General features: G+C 42.2%; 1 long non-coding RNA gene across 1 annotated transcript; it reads right to left on the reverse strand.

Annotated features, from left to right (window-relative positions):
• Nucleotides 1-3,224: 3,224 nt before the first annotated feature.
• On the reverse strand, nucleotides 3,225-12,752 carry LOC138104758 (uncharacterized). Its single transcript, XR_011148269.1, has 3 exons — nucleotides 12,553-12,752; nucleotides 3,816-3,872; nucleotides 3,225-3,439 (listed from the first exon to the last, which is right to left on the reverse strand). It is a non-coding gene; the product is annotated as an uncharacterized lncRNA (long non-coding RNA).
• Between the last annotated feature and the right edge of the window lie 5,019 nt (nucleotides 12,753-17,771).

Raw genomic sequence — 17,771 nt, forward strand, 5'->3', positions numbered from 1 at the left:
GCTTTTCCAACCCAGTGATTCTGTGATCCTGTGCCCTTGAGAGCAATGAGGCTCAGTAAAATTCAGTGCATTTCATTAAAGTGCTAAAAGTGTTGCTGAGTAATATCTCCTGATGACCTGGAACATGCCAAGTTAACTTTATGTTTACAGTAATTCATGTTTGTGACAGCATTAAGGGGAGAGTAAGATTTTTGTAATTGCAAAGGTTGACAGCAAAAGGCTTGATACCTGCATAGTTCTTTTGGATTCTTTCATTTCAATCTTTTCCTTAGAGTTATTAGAATCGCCCCAAATCAAGTTGCCTGTTAAAATCTCCTCTGTAAAACACTTGATTTTCTTCTGCTAAACCCCTTTAGAACAAAAGGATTTGTTTGCATTCACTATTTACTGTGACACCCACTAAAGCCATACAAACTCCAAGAATGTGAAGTATAGCACTTATAATTTGCCATGCACAGGTATTTTGATGGATAGGGAAAAAATGGGAGAGGCAGTTTTGCTTTCAGCTTGATGAAGCTTAGACAGAAACAATTATTTTCATGATTCAGAATAAATGTGTAAAAAAGTTAGCAGCTAAACAGCATCAACCTCATTCAGTTGCTGAATCTTTCAATTTATGGCAAACAATTGAAAAGCTCATGGCATTATTCACTGATCCTGTTCAAAGACAGAACTATAACATTCAACTGTGTAGTGCATTTGCTAAGGGGACCCAAAGCCTTATGGCACCACTATGGGTAATTTTTACCTTAAATTCTTCCATATAAATTATTTTATGGAAAGCTTAGGTGGGCAGTGAGAACTTTTAAATCAAATAATCCTGCAATAACTCTGTGCTTAATGATATCACATGCTAGATGTCAAACTCCTCCAGTTTACATGTTCCAAAGTGCTTCAGGGGAAACTATTAAACCCCTTCCCCTTCTGTGTGTTGATATCCTTGATTTGTCCCTGCATTTAAATGGAGTTGTTTACAGTTCTACAATTCAGCTGCAGAGGAGATTTGCAGTTCAGGCAAATGCTCAACCTCTACCTTACAGAGGAACAAAACAACATATTCTCAAAATTACAGATTCTTTTCTTTCGGTAAAAAATTAGTTTTATGCGAATTGAAAGCTGAACTGAGTTATTGAAAGGTGAATACTAAAATGTTTCTTCTATCAAAATAAAAAATCTTTTCTAGAATCATCTTCTTATGAGGTAATGAGAGATTTTGCACAGCTAAAGCTCAGTGGTGTCTTAGGTAATATAACTGTGTTGAAATACTTTTAGGATTATGAGTTATTTTTCTTATTTATTCTTAACTGAAAACTGTTCCTTCAGCTGGACTTTGAAATAATGCACTATGTTTTAAATACATCTCAAGGACCTTCTCTTAAAAACAAACATTCTTGCTCCCACTAGTGCTGTGAGAAGGCTTCAGTAAGAAAATTTCTTGATTCTAAGTGAAATTCCATTAAAATTGAAGCAGATGCAACTTTTTAGTGAATTCATTCATGCTCCTGCTAAAATCATCTGACTTAACTGCAGCGTGAATTATTAGGCAATGTTCAAATTTGTACTTAATGAACAGGAAAATCATAAAATTATGATCAAGGGTGAACTTCTCTTCTTAATCTATCACTTCCTTACCTTTCAATTAATCTATTTTGTTTTGTCCTTACAGCACTATAGCACTAACCTAATTCCTAGATCTGTGAAGGAAATGCAGAATTGCCCATATCAGCCCTTCAATTACCTCCAGGGATGGCTGTTTAAATTTAATGAGGACAGATGTATCATTTTGATTTTCATGCAGTTTTTACAACAGCCCAACAGTGAGCGCTGTGGATGAAGTCATGGAGCAGGCAGGTCACCAGGCTTTCAAGGTGTGCTAAATTATTTGGACACAATTGCCACATCTGTGAAATGAATTTGGGAGACAGCCTCCCTCATGAATACTTAGAATCCTTTCTATTTCTCATGCTAAGATTTTGGTGTGTTTGTTTCTTGTGCTATGTTTTTTCTACAAATAATGTCATTTTTTGGCAAAATTATCATCTTACTTCTAGTAAGAGCTGAACATAGTTTTGTGTTATAAGATACATCATGGGGAAGATCTGGGCTGACTGGGGCTGTGGTCTAAAGATAAAACAGCAGACAGCTGTCTCAGGGGACTCAAAATCTGGATAAAAAGGACAAATGGAGGAAAATTAAGGACAGAAGAAGAAAAGAGACTTCTGTGTGTGGCTGCTCCTTAACATCTGTCTGTAATATCTGATTTCTTTTCTGGCATCGAAATCATGCTTGGGTATTCAGTCAGAAGCTGCAGTGGTAGGGCTTTCTTTAACACAACACAACTGCCTTCGTGAAGCTTTAGGGAATGAAACATCTTTGGAGTCTCCTCTCTGTCAAATGTGCTGGAAAACGGCCAAGGAAATTCCTGAGCTGTCAGGCAAGGGGAACAGAGCTGTGTAAACTTCATTTTCTTAGGAAATCCACTTGATGAAAAGGTAAAGGACCGACTTCGTCTCTCCCAGCAAACCAACAACAGCTCCAGGAGGTTTTGCCAGTGTCTCCTCTTGCCCAGTTCCATGTCTTTTCCTGCAGAACTCTGTGCAGAAGGCCAAAGCCATAATCTGACCCTTACTTTTCAAGTTCTACTGTTGTTTGCTTTCTCTAGATTAGAACAACACAATCATATATTACAAGGTCTGGTACCCTCATTATTTCTCTTCAGGCTGCTTTCTGAATTTGATGTCCCTTGCAACTGTGAAGCTTCTTTTTTACTGTTATTTGTCAGCCATTAATTAACTGAATTGATTCTTCTTTCCCTCACTTTCTCTTTCCACCTCTCATCACCCACTTTCATCTCATTCACTTTATTTAACATCACTTTGAAGGAATGAAGGTGATGCAGCAGAGTGAATGGTGTCAAAAGAACATGGGAAACCATCATTATATAAGCAGCAGAATATGGAATATGTTGCTTCAGGGCTTATTATTTGACCTGTCAATATTCTGACAGGCTGATATCAACTGAGGGTGCCCGATTTTTCTTGGGATTTTAAGTGCTCCCAAAAAACAGCTGCTACCATGATGGGATGGAGCAGAACTGAACCCACCAAAAGCTCCAAATAATGTGATGCACAGAATGTGAAGTTTTCTTCTTCACATTTATTTTTATTGTAGATTTCACATCTGTAAAAATGTTGTCAAATCAAGGTCTTTGAAACCATGTAATGACAGTATTTTGCTCTGTAGAAGTGACTGACACTCACAGGTGTGAGACAGCCGAGGCTCAGACTAATGATGCAGAGTCATCAGTGGCTCCAGTGGGCAGATTTGAGTGCAATCACAAATCCAGTCCTTGAAATCAACCTCACATATAAACAAGCTTTTCATGAATCTTCCATCTCAGTATTCAACAAATGCAGGTTTTTTACAGAAAGCAGAGGGGCTAAATGGATCACAAGCAAAGTAAATTCTTACAACAATGAATAAGAAGGGAAAGTCATCAGTTGCAAGTAGGTAGTTGTTATCATCAAAGTACTCTGACCTTTCAAAGCCTTTGCCAGCTCTGTGAGGCTGTCCTCACACTTAACAGACAAAAGAGACCCTGAGAACATTACAGCCCCAGACTGCAAACATTTGCATCAGAGTTATTAGTTTTGATTCTCTGTGACATGGAGCCTGATTACATCTGAATATCTTCTCATAATAAGAGGAGTTACTGACACCATGCCAAAACCACCACTCTGTTCTGATTACATTTGGATTTTTTTTTCAGGTTGCCGTTCCCCTTCCTCCCACCCCTTCTTTTGTACAACACTTACACAGTACACTTGAGCATCTTTTCTTTTGTTGCTTATGGCAGTCTGTTCATCTGGGAGCTGTAAATTATGTGAGTAACAAAAGCAGAAAACTGTGCTCATGAGGGCAATTTATCAAAACCGCGTATCATAGAATCACAGAATATCCTGGGCTGGAAGGGGCCCACAAGGATCATCCAGTCCAGCTCCTCTCCCTGCACAGACACCCCAGCAATCCCACCCTGTGCATCCCTGAGAGCATTGTCCAAACACTCCTGGAGCTCTGGCAGCCTTGGGGTTGTGCCCATTCCCTGGGGAGCCTGTTCAGTGCCCCAGCACCCTCTGGGGAAAGAACCTTTTCCTCATATCCAACCTAACCCTCCCCTGACACAGCTCCAGCCGTTCCCCCAGGTCCTGTCCCTGGTCACACACAGAGCAGAGATCAGTGCCTGCCCCTCTTCTGGCTTATTGCACTGTAAAAAGGAAACTTTCCTTAGTTAATATTTGTTTAGAATTTTTAGGACAGAAAGAACCATGAAGTTGCTCTGCTATAAAAGATCTCACACCACGCAATAAATCTTGACTGCCTTTTGATAATTCTGTGGCAGCCTGGAGTTTTGCAGTGTGCTCAGACAAAGCTGGGAAAGAGGAACAAACCCACCTGTCTCTGTGTAAGGAAAAAAAAAGGTGCCAGAAGGCATTAGCAATGTGCTAATGGCCGCTGCTGATGTGACTTCAGACAGGACCTTATTCTTGTGTGCACCTCTCTTTCCTGTCCATAAAGAGGGGATGGAACTTCGGGGTGTTACCAGTGCTTGCATGGAATTCAGGTTCAGAGCAGACAGTGGCAGATGAACACCTCAAATATACGTGGTTTCCAGTGAATCCTTAATCCTACGCTGGTCACCTCACTACAGGTGTCGATCCTGGCTTTGCTGCAGCTGCTCTGTTGTACAGCACATCTTCTCCACATACAAATACTTGGAGATATGCCTCCCTAAGACACAACCAAAGCAGCTTGAGGCAGAAGCTGTCCACATCAACGTTAAAGATCACTTTGGGGTTCAAAGTGTAAGGAGCTTTGTCAGGACTCGGTTGAGCCTACAAAGTGGGTGTTTGCAAAGTCCATGTACCTCTGAAGGCAGTGCAGGCACTGCAATCCCTCCTGCTTAGGAATACAAGCCTTTTAAAGTGGTCTGAAGATTGACTGTTGCATAAATATGGATCAGGGAGGAAGTGCCTGTTTATGCTGCTCTGATTATGCAGTTTGCTGCAGCAATTGCTGATCTGATGTCTCACGACAGCTCTCTGAGTCAATACAAATAGTGGCCATGTTGCTGAGGAATGAGCACTCAGCAAAAATGGTTGGCTGGAGCTGAAGAAGACCTTGCAGAGAGAATCTGGACTACCTCTACAGTGAGACCTCTTGCAAAATATCTCACTATTTATTTGTGAAACACCTCAAAGGTGCAACTTTGGACATTTTATCTCAAGTTTCTGTGCATCCTGCTATCCAGAGAGGAATATAACTTTTCCTTTTTTTCATTTGCCACCAGCTGACAGAATAAATATCATTTCCCTGCGCCCAGACAGCTGGGATGCCCTTTTGTCTTCCATGTACTCTGCTCCACACACATCCTCTCTGCACCCCCAGTGCTGTGCTGCTGCCTGATGTGAAAACAACGAGGGACTTGGGACTAAGCTCAAAGCCTGACATTGTGCTGAGGGAATCGATTAGCAGAAAACACCTTCAGTAAGCGATGTACACGGAGTTTGTCTTGTGCTAGCTCCAAAGGGTCTGAGTGACAGTAATGACTTCTGTGGCTGTACCTGCCCAAAGTTTTCAAACACAGTTATTGGAGAGCTACACACTTAGCACAGATGGTGGTGGGGGGCCGTTAGAAATTGTCAGAGTTCTTGGGGTTACTTATTTGACTAAGAACCTGTGTTTTTCTTATCCCTGACAATTTGCCTCACTAGAACAAAAATCAAACCCTGGCTATGACTCAACAGTAAACTGAATAAATTAACAATAAATGGCATCCTTATCACTGTGTTGCAGTGACTCTGAAAGAGTGCAGAAACATATTAGGAGTAGCACATACTTCTCACATTTCAGTGTTCTCTTTTTGGGTGATATGGGAAGCAAAAATATTTAAAGAAAATAACATCCTTTGTTTACAGTGATGGGAGGTCAACAAGGTTTTAAAACATATTAGGGTACTAAAGGAACTATTTAGGAAACCAATTTTCTAAGGCACAAATACACATCTACAAATAAATATGTAACAATATATATGTATGAATAACTACAGTTGGTACTCAACCTAAAATCTTTTTATCTCTGCCAAAAGAAAAAGAAATGAAGGTTTGCCCATAAGCATATCTTTAAGCAGACAAATGGAAATTCTTCCATTTTGGAGCATAAAGTTATTCTAGGAAAGTAACTGCCATAAGAATATGTCTGAGCCATATTGTGTTGTCAATAAACAAACAAACAAGTAAATAATTATAGGATAAAGATCTTGTAAACTACCAGAAAATTGTGTACTAGAATAATAAGTTAGTAGTACCCCAGAGCTCAATCTGATTAGTTTTCTTCATTACCCAGCCAGATAGATACTTCTGTTTTTTCTGTTTGTTTCAGAAGGATTTCAAAATCAGCTATCAAAGAGAGAATCTTACATTAAATCTAATTCTGAATTTAGAACCTGAGGCAAATAGTCTCCAAGTGAACCCAGTTCACAATCACAGGCTTACCTTTTTTCCTCATTTAACTGAACTGACAAGAAATGGCATTACAGTTAAGCACAATCTGCACAGCCTGGTTCCCAGAGAATGAGAACACTCTGAAAAACACAAGATGACCCTAAATATTTCCTCCAAAGAGCTGAGACCTTGTAGTCAGCACTGGTGGCTGCAGCTGCCCATGGTCTCAGCTATCCAGGTGATCAGGGCTGAGAGAGTTTTGAAGGGATAAGCTGGAAATTAAGAGGACACCTCCTTTCTTCCACCAGCCTGTTCAAATTTGGGATCTTATCCTTTTACAAGATTGCCAGTCCTCAGCATATGCCTCTGACTATGCACTGGGTGATGCTTGGTGGTGGTGGCAGGGGGGATTGTTTCCCAGACTGGAGAGGTGCCTCATCCTGCTGCACAGCTGCTGCCTCTTTTTACCCCCATTTTCTTATCTGCTGCTTCTTTCCTTTAGCTAAACCATTTTTCTCCCATTTCTCAGGGCTATGCTTTTCTTCTGAAGACCAGTGAGTTATGGGGCACCTGTTTTCAGTCTGTGCCTGTATTTTCAAGATTTTTGCTGTTCTCCCATGCCTAAACTGGGTATCATAAAGAAAACCAGCATGGATCAAGCTCTGGGCCACACATTTATATTTCTACAAGGAGCTTGTAACCAGTGCAACAGGTCAGGACTGGGGCCTCACATTGGGAGTATCTGGCACAGTGAGGTTGTACTCACAGGTGCAACAGCCTCTTCTTTGACTACACTTCTGTGGGACCTTGGGTAAATCACCTTGTCCTCAAGTCTTGAAGGTTCTTGGGCCTTTGTTATTGCCATGTTTTTATTGAAGACTGACCCTGAGTTAGGTTCTCTGTAGGAGATGTGAAAACAACTTAATATCTTGATCCCAAAGCAATGGCCAAACAAAGAGCCAGGAGTTAGGGATGAAATGCAGAAGGCATCTTTTATCTCTGCTCAGAATCCTAACTTATTAGTGGGGCCCTGGAGAGTTTTTTCTATTTTTTCTCTGTTATTAAATGAACAGAGAAAGAGAGAGAGAAAGAGAGGGGGTCTCTTCTATGCTTTGTGGAGGTTTTTGTATAAATAGAAGAAATACAGATATTAGACTGAATTATTGAGGTTTTTACTGGGATCCAAAAGATGAACTAGGCATTTGTAGGGTAAGTAGGTGCCTAACTACCACTCCATCTTTGTCTTGTTCATAAAATGGCAATACCACTCTCAGGTTTGAGCATTCCTCAGATCTCAGCCAGGATCTTTCACTGTACCCCTCTTATTCTTTAGGTTGAGTTCTTCCCAGCATGGGAAAGAAACAGCTGCCAGAAGCAAGGCAGAATATGTGTTGGAAGATAGAGGTGTGGTCAAGAAAGATACTGCAATGTGGTACTTTTGAGACACAGCAGAGACACCCACCTCCCCAGTTCTGCTGCGTGTAAGTTTAAAGCTGGTTCTGAGCATGGACTTTCAGGGCCTGGCTGCAGAAGGAAGGATTACCAAGGCTGTGTTAAGAGATGAAGTTCCCTGTGTAAGGGCTCAGGAGAGTGAAGAAAGTGCCTGCCCAGGATTCAGGGTAGGCAGCACATTCTGTGGCAGGCCCTGCAGAAAACTAATGGGCAACACCCTCAAGAGGGACATTTGTAAAACCCCTTCTCTCGGCAGATATGGGCACAGCATTATGCACAGATAAGTATCTGGGTAAGGGCAGGATTCACAGCATATTTTCTCCAGTGCCTCTCACTTTTCCTTTGAGTGCTGATAAATGGTTTGACCTTTCTTTGAAGGCACAGAGTTTGGGTGCAGCTCCATCGCCCTACAGGTGAAGCACTCACTCAGGAAGTGAAGGACCTGTACTCCTGCTCCTTTCCAGTTTAAAAGACTTAAAGCTGTTATTCCACTTTCCACACCTTCACTGCCATGCTGAAAAAATGATAGCAGGATTGCAAGGAAACACTAGACTAGAAGGACTTTTAGGGTCTCCTGTGACATCCCATGGATAAAATGCCCCTCAAGTGAGCAAAGGGGATCAGAGCCTGTTCCCCTACAGCCAAGCTCCAATCCTCCTTATGCTGGAGCTGATGGTACCACAGCAACCAACCTTCCAAGCATGGCTTAGGCAGTAACACTGGAAAAGGGATACAGACTCATTCCTTCAATTTAAAGTCTTTTGTTTAAAAATCACAGCAAGAAATATCAAAATAAGCTTTTGAGACATAGAGGTTGAGCCTTGCCATTGTCTGTAGCCAAACTGTGTTTGACTGCTTCCACTCCAGTGTTTTCTGATGACCCTTTGTGTGACTGACCAGAGGTTTTTGTCTGCAGTTCTAATTTCACTTCTAGTTCACAGCTTTTTAGAATGAGTTTATGGAAATAGGTATCTGCCTGATCCTTCTCTTTTTTTTATTATTTTGTTCTGAAAGAAGGACTTTATTCTGAAAAGCAGCACAGTTTGTTGCATCTAGTTCTAACAGAGGAAGGGAATATACACTAAGATATTCCAAGGACCAGGCTTGAGCAGCTTCAAGAAAAAGTTGGAAGCTGAGGTATAGTCCAGTGATTTAGCTATAAACCCATTTTTTCTTGGATGACCAGAAGACTTGCCAAGACCTCTAGAAATATTTCTGTGCTTTGAATGAAGTCCTTTGTGAAAGTAATCATGCTTGGTGTTGTGAGGAAAAGGGTAAAACTGGAAGAATGTTGAGGACGATGGTAGGTTTGCTGAGTGACCTTGCAGCTGGGAATGCCAAGACCTGAAGAGTAACAGTGTGGGAAACCCCATCCATTGTGGTGATTGTTGTTTATCCTCTGGGCTGCTTTGAGAAGCAGAATCTCTGTGTAGACATAGTGTAGGTGTTTGGAGAGGCTCAGAGGCCCTCTCACAGACATGCCTGAGCTCCCTGTTTCAGGAGAGAGGGGATCAGAGCTCATAAAAAGCACAGGGAGGTTAGAGCATCGTGGAAAATGATTCATCCTTGGTAAATGGGTGCCAACGGCTGGGATGGACTGGGCCTGCTGGTGCTGGCATTCCCACTTTTGTGTCTCCACTCAGCTGCTGCTTTGGGATCCTCTGGTGACCGAGGTAATGAAATAAATGTACTCTTTGTATTCGAGCCGCAGTTTTGTGGTTGTTCTGGCTGCCTGCCTGCATTGACTCACATGCTTGGGCAGTATTTGCAACTCACAGATAACCGTAAGTCCCCGCTATTTCCTTAGATCCTCACTGGAGTCTTTCAAAATCTTGCCTCCTTGATTCTTCTGTTCTGAGAAGTGAAGGACCCACCAAGCCTCTGGTGCAAGGAAGGAAGAGTCACATGGAGACGAGCAGCTGGCAGTGTGAGCTCTGTAAATGTCTGTAGAGTACAACTGCAAAGGCTCAAAACAGATTTTCCTCCCCAGGTACAGCTGACTGGCTGTATGAAATGCTGTCATGGCTCTCACACAGCCACAGATGGCAGTGACTGCAGCAATCATTCCAAATTAGTGGCCACTTTTCTGAAGCCTTTGACAATAAAGACTTGATTTACAAACAGAAATAGTAATTTCTAGGTGGTGGAGGTCCTGCTGAAAGTTTTAGGTGCTCTGCTTGCTTGTGCTCAAATCAGATGCAGAGCAGCTGCTCCGGGTCCAACCTCCCGACTCCTGTGTGAGTGGAGAGCCGGTTTTGATCTCTCACCAATAAACAGATACAAGAAAGGCTTTTTCAGCGGATGGGAGCAGTCCTGTTTCCAGGTAACCATGTCCTTTCCTCATGAATCACTATGGAAACCCAATTCCCTCCTTCTGTTTCCTCTAAATGAGAAAGCATGTTTCCCTGCTAGCAGAGGGGAACTCTTTGATTTCCTATTCCAGTCCTTGACTCCACAATAGCGAAGGGTCACTTTTAATTCTAATGTGAGGCACTTAAACTTCAGCAATGTTGAAACAGACACCCCAGGCAGTCTCACAGCTGCTTCAAAATGCCTTCAAAAGAAATGAAATCCTTTTTTTCCTCAGAGAATGGGGCCATTACGTGCAAACAAAAATATAGAACACAGCTCAGCTCCCGTGTCTTCCACCAGCCTCTCCTGGCTGATAAGGTGTTTCCACCTACACATTAATTGCCATCATGCTTAGCTGATGCACAGGGGTTTGAGAGATTTAGTCATGAACTGGTCTAAGGTCAGGATGAAACTTTCTGAGAACATGGTCCCCATCTTAAAGAGTGTTTTCCAAGCTACCTCCTGCCTGCATTTGTTCAGGTTTTCTCATTACCAATTTGTGGGATCATACTGGCTGACATGGAGAAGTGGCATTATGAAAACTGACATACTGAACCTTGGTTTTGGTCAAAACCCCACCAGACAGTACTGATCCCACCTACACTGCCATCTTCACTTGGAATGTTCCCATTTACAACAAAAAATAAAGGCAGTAGTGTGTCCCAGAGCCTCAAATGTGAGCAGGTGCTTAACTTCTGTTGAAATGCTTTTGACCACAGAAAGCTGATTTTTTTGTTTGTTGGTTTCCAAAGGTTTCAGGGATTCTGTCTCTTGATGTTTTTTAAGCCCTGCAATATTCAGTGGTTTTGATACCAAAGATCTGTGGTTTTGTTTCTTGGTAATCTCACCATGTGCACAGAGTTTTTAAAAACAAGTTGGTGTGTCCTACCAGTACCTCAGATGGGTTTATCAGCATGCTCCCCTTCCCAGCTTTAACACTGAGATCTTACCATCTCCCACATCTCCACTTGTATATTTATGTGTCTTTATCCTGGGAGCTTTGCAGATCTACAGCCATGAATGATGTCAGCTGTTCACCCTCAAATTACCATTATGGCTTCCTTTAGAGCAATAAAGATGTCTGAAGGCATCTGGAGTTTCAGACAACCAAGAAGAACAAAACAGCCCTTTCCTGTTATTAACCTCCATGGCAATCAGAGAATTAGTTTCCACTCTAATAGATTACTTAAAAAAAAAAATTCCTTTCTTTTTTTAAATTGCTGCCACTGAAGTCGCGGTAGGGAAAGCCATGGGCAGGCAGTATTTTATACCTCTGTTTCATGTTGCTTTAACAGTTTTTTCATATTAAAATTCCTAATTTTGAGACAAGAAGAGTCTTCCAGTAGAAAAGCCTGCACTAAGAGGCAAGAGTTTCAATATTTTTTGTATAAAATAATGAAAATTTAATAGCTTGTTCTGGCTGGAAATTTTCTTTTTTAATTTTTGAGTGAATTTAACAAAAAAAAAAAAAAAAAAGAGGGGGGGTTATTTTACCTCTGGATATTTTAAGACCCCTTTTTACACCCCTCCAAGGATGCTACAGTTGAAATTGTCAGAGACCAATCATACATCATGTGTAGTATTCATCCAATTCTACTTGTAGATACACCCAAGGAGAAGCAGATGTAGCATAAGCAAAAAAACCCAGAGACCTGTTCCTAAAGGGTTCTTGTTGGAGGCTTTCTCTTGGCAAGAGATGCCAATCTTGCAGGTCTCAGGAGAGTTATCTGTGGGATAGATTTGTTATAGATTTCAAAGGACCAGGATTTCACTGGAGGTGAAAACCTTGGAGAAGAGATTCACTTTGGCCACTGCATCAAAGGAGTGGAGTGATGTCACGCAAAAGCTAAAAGCCCCTTTCCTGGTGCAGAGGGTGATTCCCTCCAGCAGACACCATGTAAGCCACTACACAGCTTCACTCCAGGTACATCCCTTGCCTTTGCTAGCTGCCCATCCCAGTTTAAGAACAGAAAATTCTACTTTTTGAAATTACTTCATCATGAGACTGCACTCCTCATGTCTTCTCAGCACAAGGGTCTAGTCCTTAGGAATTATACAAGCTTGCAACTAAGGATATAGAAAAAAATATGCTTTTGTCTTGCACACCTGCATGTAAAACAAGTCTAAAAAGATATTCTAGAATTATCTCTCAGATGCTGATTGCTTTGCATCATTGGAAGAGCTTTTGCTACAGTAACCCAGGTATTTTGTGTATTATAATAATTAACAATGTGAAAAAAATACTCACTGTATCCTTCCAACTTCTATTAACTATCCTTTTTAACATGCAGTAAAATTCTCCCATGTGATAAATCCACCAACCAGCTGGGGGGAGATTGAAGAAGGGTTTCTGAATCTCCCATCAAGACCCATTTCAGATCAGATTTAGTTACTGGTTTTATGCTGCAATAGCAACACACACAGGAGCAGCAGCTCTGAAGAGTCTTGGAGTTGTTGCCATCTCATAAGGAGGAGCAGCTGTGCGGGCTATATGGGCTGTATAAATATGGGCTGGGGCTTCACAAATTAAACACAGCTGTAGAAGGCTGTTGGGATCTTGGGGTGTATTTGGAAGCAGGTCAGGGAGGGATCCTGCCCCTCTGCCCAGCCCTGGGAGGCACATCTGCAGTGCTGTGTCCAGTCCTGGGCTCCTCAGGACAGGAGGGACAGGGAGCTCCTGGAGCAGGGCCAGCAGAGGCTGAGGAGATGATTTAGGGCCTGGAGCATCCCTGACAGGGAAAGGCTGAGGGAGCTGGGGCTGTTCAGCCTGGAGAGGAGCCCCAGCTGAGAGGGGCCCTCAGCCCTGTGTGTCCCTGTGTGCAGGGAGGGCTCCGAGCAGGGCCCAGGCTCTGCTCCGGGGGGCCCAGCCATGGCACCAGAGGAACGGGCAGGGACTGATGCCCAGGAAATTCCACCTGGACAGGAGGCAGAACTTCTTCCCTGGGCAGTGCCTGAGTCCTGAACAGAGACCAGAGAGGGTGTGGATTTTCCCTCACTGGAGATATTTCAGACCCCTCTGGACACAATCCTGTGCTGTGTGCTCTGGGATGGCCCTGCTGGAGCAGGGAGGTAGCACCAGATGAGCCACTGTGGTCCCTTCCAGCCTGACCCTTTCTGTAGGCTTGGAGAGTTCTTGTTCCATGTTCAGCCTTGGAGAGATATCAGAAATCACTTAACTGCTACATTTCTTTTTCTGTCGAGATAGAGAAGGACACATGCATGCACATGTGTGTGTTCTGGTATCTTACAGGCACAATTTCCTGTCACTGGGTGGAAAAAGAACTATGGCTGGGTTCTTGAAGCGGGCCCTTACGAGAGGTGACTGTCAGGATGTCTCTCTGCTGGCAGTACACTTGTGCCTTGTGTAAACCCTGCATTGCGCAGCCAGGCTCCAGGACCAGCACAACTCCACCCCTGCAGAATTCCTGTTGAGTATCCAGGAGGAAAGCACTGCACTACCACGTGTAGTAACGAATACTACGCGTTCCACCAGGGGAATGCTCCAGGAGTGCAAAGGTGCTGCCTCTTGGCATGTTGAGCTCTGCACTGTCACAGGGAGCCGGTCACTCTGCCCAGTGCTGCATGGACCAGGCAAACATTCCCTCTGCTGCTCTTCACAAAGCATATTTCACAACACAACTGAGGATTTTTAGATGGTTTTTTCATAGGTGCTCCCCTTTGTGTCTTTTTAAACATTCTCTCAACATTCTAGTTTTAATGTTCCAGTGTTTTTGACAAAGGAAAAAATAAGAAGAGCAGCAGTAAATTAATTTCTGTTTCTTGCAGGAAACATAAACCAGAAAGCTTCCTATTAAAGGTCCCCTGCACTCTCATAAATGATGTTGATTGCAAATATAAGAATTTGGAATAGAAAACAAGTTTGTAGAACCAAAATATATTTTAATAAAGCCACACAAATGACTTGATGATATTTTTAAAATCTATTTTCTCATCAGTTCTTTGTGAAATAACTGACTCTTTTGGGCAGCTTTGGAAGATGTGCTAGTGATCTGTGCATCAGAAAGAGAATAATAAAGATGATTGCATCAACAGCATGGCTTAGCTTGTTAATGTTGCAAAGCAGAACTGAGAATATTAGATGGAAGTGCTATAGAAATAAAAAATTTAGCATAAATCCTGGAGAAAACTCCTTCTATAATAGGGCTAAATTTAACCTGACTGATATGAAGTCAGAGCTTTTCCAAAAACCAAACAAAATCAAAACAAATAAACAAAATATTAAAGAACCACGGTACAATATAAACTCCAAAGGGCTTACTTTGGCTGTTAGCTGTTGTTGCCTTCATAGAAACTTAGTGGCACTGTGTGCAGCGTTCACAAGTGCCTAACTCACCTGGATGCTCCTGAAAATGTTATCCACGAGCCACCTCCCCATTTTTTGTAAGTTTAGTATTCATCAGAAAATAGGCCAGTTACTAAGCTCATCTTAATCAGCCAGTACCAGAGACTTCAGAGGAGATTAATACCAGAGCAGGTCCTGGTATTAGTTAATAGGTGTCCCCATTTAGCTCTCTTGAGAGAGAAAGGCTGGTTTGTAGCCCAGCACACAAATTTCCAGCAGGGAAGGGGACAGACAGATCTCGAGTCTCATGCCATGTAACCCCAAAAACATAGTGAGAATTTCTGCCATTACAAACAGAAGCTAAATTGTGGATCCTGGAGGGAAATCTATTATTTCAAAAGGAGGCAATTTCTCCAACCAGCCTCTTGGTGCAGTGTCATTTCCCACTGTTCCAGCAGGTAGAGCCATGGCTTCAAATATTTTCCGGGAAATCAGCTGGTCTAATCATTTGGGTTGAGTACTCTCTCCCCAGCTGCACGACTGTGTTTTACATTAGAGCTCTGGAAATAAATCCAAACCAAAGCCCAACCATTCCTTTTACCTTTTCATAACTGGTAGGGAGCTAAAACTGGGATGCCATCAGATGGACAAGCCTTAACGTCACTGTGACAACTGTAAGACTGCCCACAAATAAATATTTAGTCCTATGGGCTGAGAAACTGAGCTAAAGGGCTGGCTGTCCCAATGAAGGCAGTGCCCTGTGAGGCAGCAGGAGGTGATAAAACTTTCTGGCATAAACAAAGAGATGAAACATGCATTCCTTTGACCACCTGAAGCACCACCAGCAAAGCCAAAACCACTGATTTTCCCACTTCTCCCCGCCAGGCATGGACAGAAGGGAAACTTCAAGATGGATGGTAATCCTATAGATTGATGTGGGGTTTTTGTTTGGTTTTTTGTTTTGTTTTGTATTGCTTTTTTTAGCTAAGACTTCAAGCACACAGTGACTTTGGAAAACTTTTAGGTTTTCTTAAATCATAGTTTTTTAAGCAGTATTTAAACATTTTTTCCCCCTAGAATGTCCGTATATTTCCTAGGTAAGTCATAACTGTCCAGTTTAGATAAAGTACGTAGCACTGTAGCTGTTTGTGGATTATCAGGGATAGTTCATAACCTCCAAATATGAAGTTTCTTGACTGAACCTTTTCTGAACCTGGACGAGGTCTGCAGTGACTTTAGACAGACTGGCTGGAGGAAATTAGAGAAATTAGATCTCTGGTCGTGTTTTAGTTTCTGATTAACAGCTCTCCTTACAAAAAAGAGAAACACCCCTCCTTCCCACGAGAGAGCAAACCCTGAACAAGAAGACTGAATCTCAAGACATTGTCTCTGCAGCCCAGCCCTGAGATGTGGCTCCAGACAAGTGCAGGGGGTGGTTTCTGTATCCACTGTGTCCTTGCATGAAGGTTCAAACTGCCCGAGGCACATCTTTGTAAACTGAATCAATAAAATAGCTTGGGATAATAAATTAACCTCTAAACACAAAGAGACAACTATTTGCCTTTTATTACCCTTTCCGGATGTAATTGATAGCCTTATCATAATTCATTTATTCCTTTTGAAAAATATCAGTCCCACCCGAGGCATAATAGTTCTGTAGCAGAACTGTAATTATTGAGCTGTTTGAAATAGCTTACAAGTCACAGTCAGAAGCCATGCAGGCAAATATGCATATTGGTTATTATAAAGAGAAAGAATGCCATTCAGAGTGTCTCCAGTTCTAGGGTAAAGAGAAATTGAATTAATGTTTTCTGGCATCAGCGAACAACGGTGTTTTCAATGCAGGCAATATTAATTACATTGCTTTTCATGGAATTATTGCAACAAGTGCAATTTGTTGGGGCTGAGTTCTCAAACAGTAGAAATTAGTGTTGCTCCCACAGAATCAATGAAACTATGTTTGCAGAGGATCAGAGAAGTAGCATTTTGCTTTTTATTTCCCTGCAGCCCGCTGATACAATATAATCCTTTGTTACTGACACGAGTTGATAAGAGTTTTCAGCATGTCTGTGTCGTTCACTCGCAGCAGAGCTGCACATGCTGGTTTCAGCCAGATCAGAGAGCCAGACTAGCCTCAGCAGCATGTCTTCCTTAATCCAATATTAGGATTGTCATGGAAACCTCTTAGCAACATGGAAAATGAAAATGGAATGAGAAATGGAAAGAAGCGGTCAACCGAAATGACACTTCTAGGGCCAGAAACCCCAAAGCACAGAAACTTACTAGATTTGGGAAAACACCAGAAACCAAACAAAAAAAGTTTGTTTTCAGATTCCTGGGTGGATTATCTCCTCACATCTTTCACATCCTCCTGGTTTTTGTGTGAGTAACCAAAATGGCCCAGCTGTTGTGATGCCTGTCCTGAACACTGTGTTACAGACGGCTGCCCCAGCCCTTGCAGAGCCTTGATTTTGCCTGCTGAAGAATGACAGACAGTTCTGGTGCTTTGGAAGCAGCTCATTCCTGGTCTGTGGTTGGCCACACAACCTGTGGTTCAGCTACCCAGCCTATCTTTTGGCTTTAACAACAACCAGTTTTTCCAGAAGCTCAGCTTCAGGTCTTGAGTCTTTTTTTATTTAACAGTAGGAATTCCACTCTTGAAGTCTTCATTGCCCTATCCAACACACTGAACAGTGAGCACTACACATTTATTCAGTTATTGACAAATGGCCCCTCTGTGGTTTACTGGATTTTGACTGCACAGGTAAGATTTGAAGGATGGTAAATAACATTGGATAGCTGGACTGACACATGTTGAAGGTACCTACACAGGTGCAGATAAACCTCACCTCTGCATTGGTTAGACATGAATCAGCTCCAGTCCTGGAACCATGGAGCCAAAAAGATTGAGCTTGTGGAACAAAGAGCTTTGGCTAGAACTCAGGGAAGAAGAGAGTTTATCACCTTTGGAAGAAGGGACAGGCAATTCAGGAGGACTAAAAGCATGTTGTGATATTACAGGAGTGGAGGAAGAAAATTAGAAGGGCCAGAACTTAATCTGGCTGCTGCTGCAAAAGATAAGATAAATGTTTTTACAGAGCAGCAACAAAAGGAGAACTGAGGGAAATCTCCACCCTTTATTGAATGTAAGAGGAAATAAAGTG

This window comes from Aphelocoma coerulescens, chromosome 1A (genome assembly GCF_041296385.1).
Source record: "Aphelocoma coerulescens isolate FSJ_1873_10779 chromosome 1A, UR_Acoe_1.0, whole genome shotgun sequence".
Lineage (NCBI taxonomy): Eukaryota > Metazoa > Chordata > Aves > Passeriformes > Corvidae > Aphelocoma > Aphelocoma coerulescens.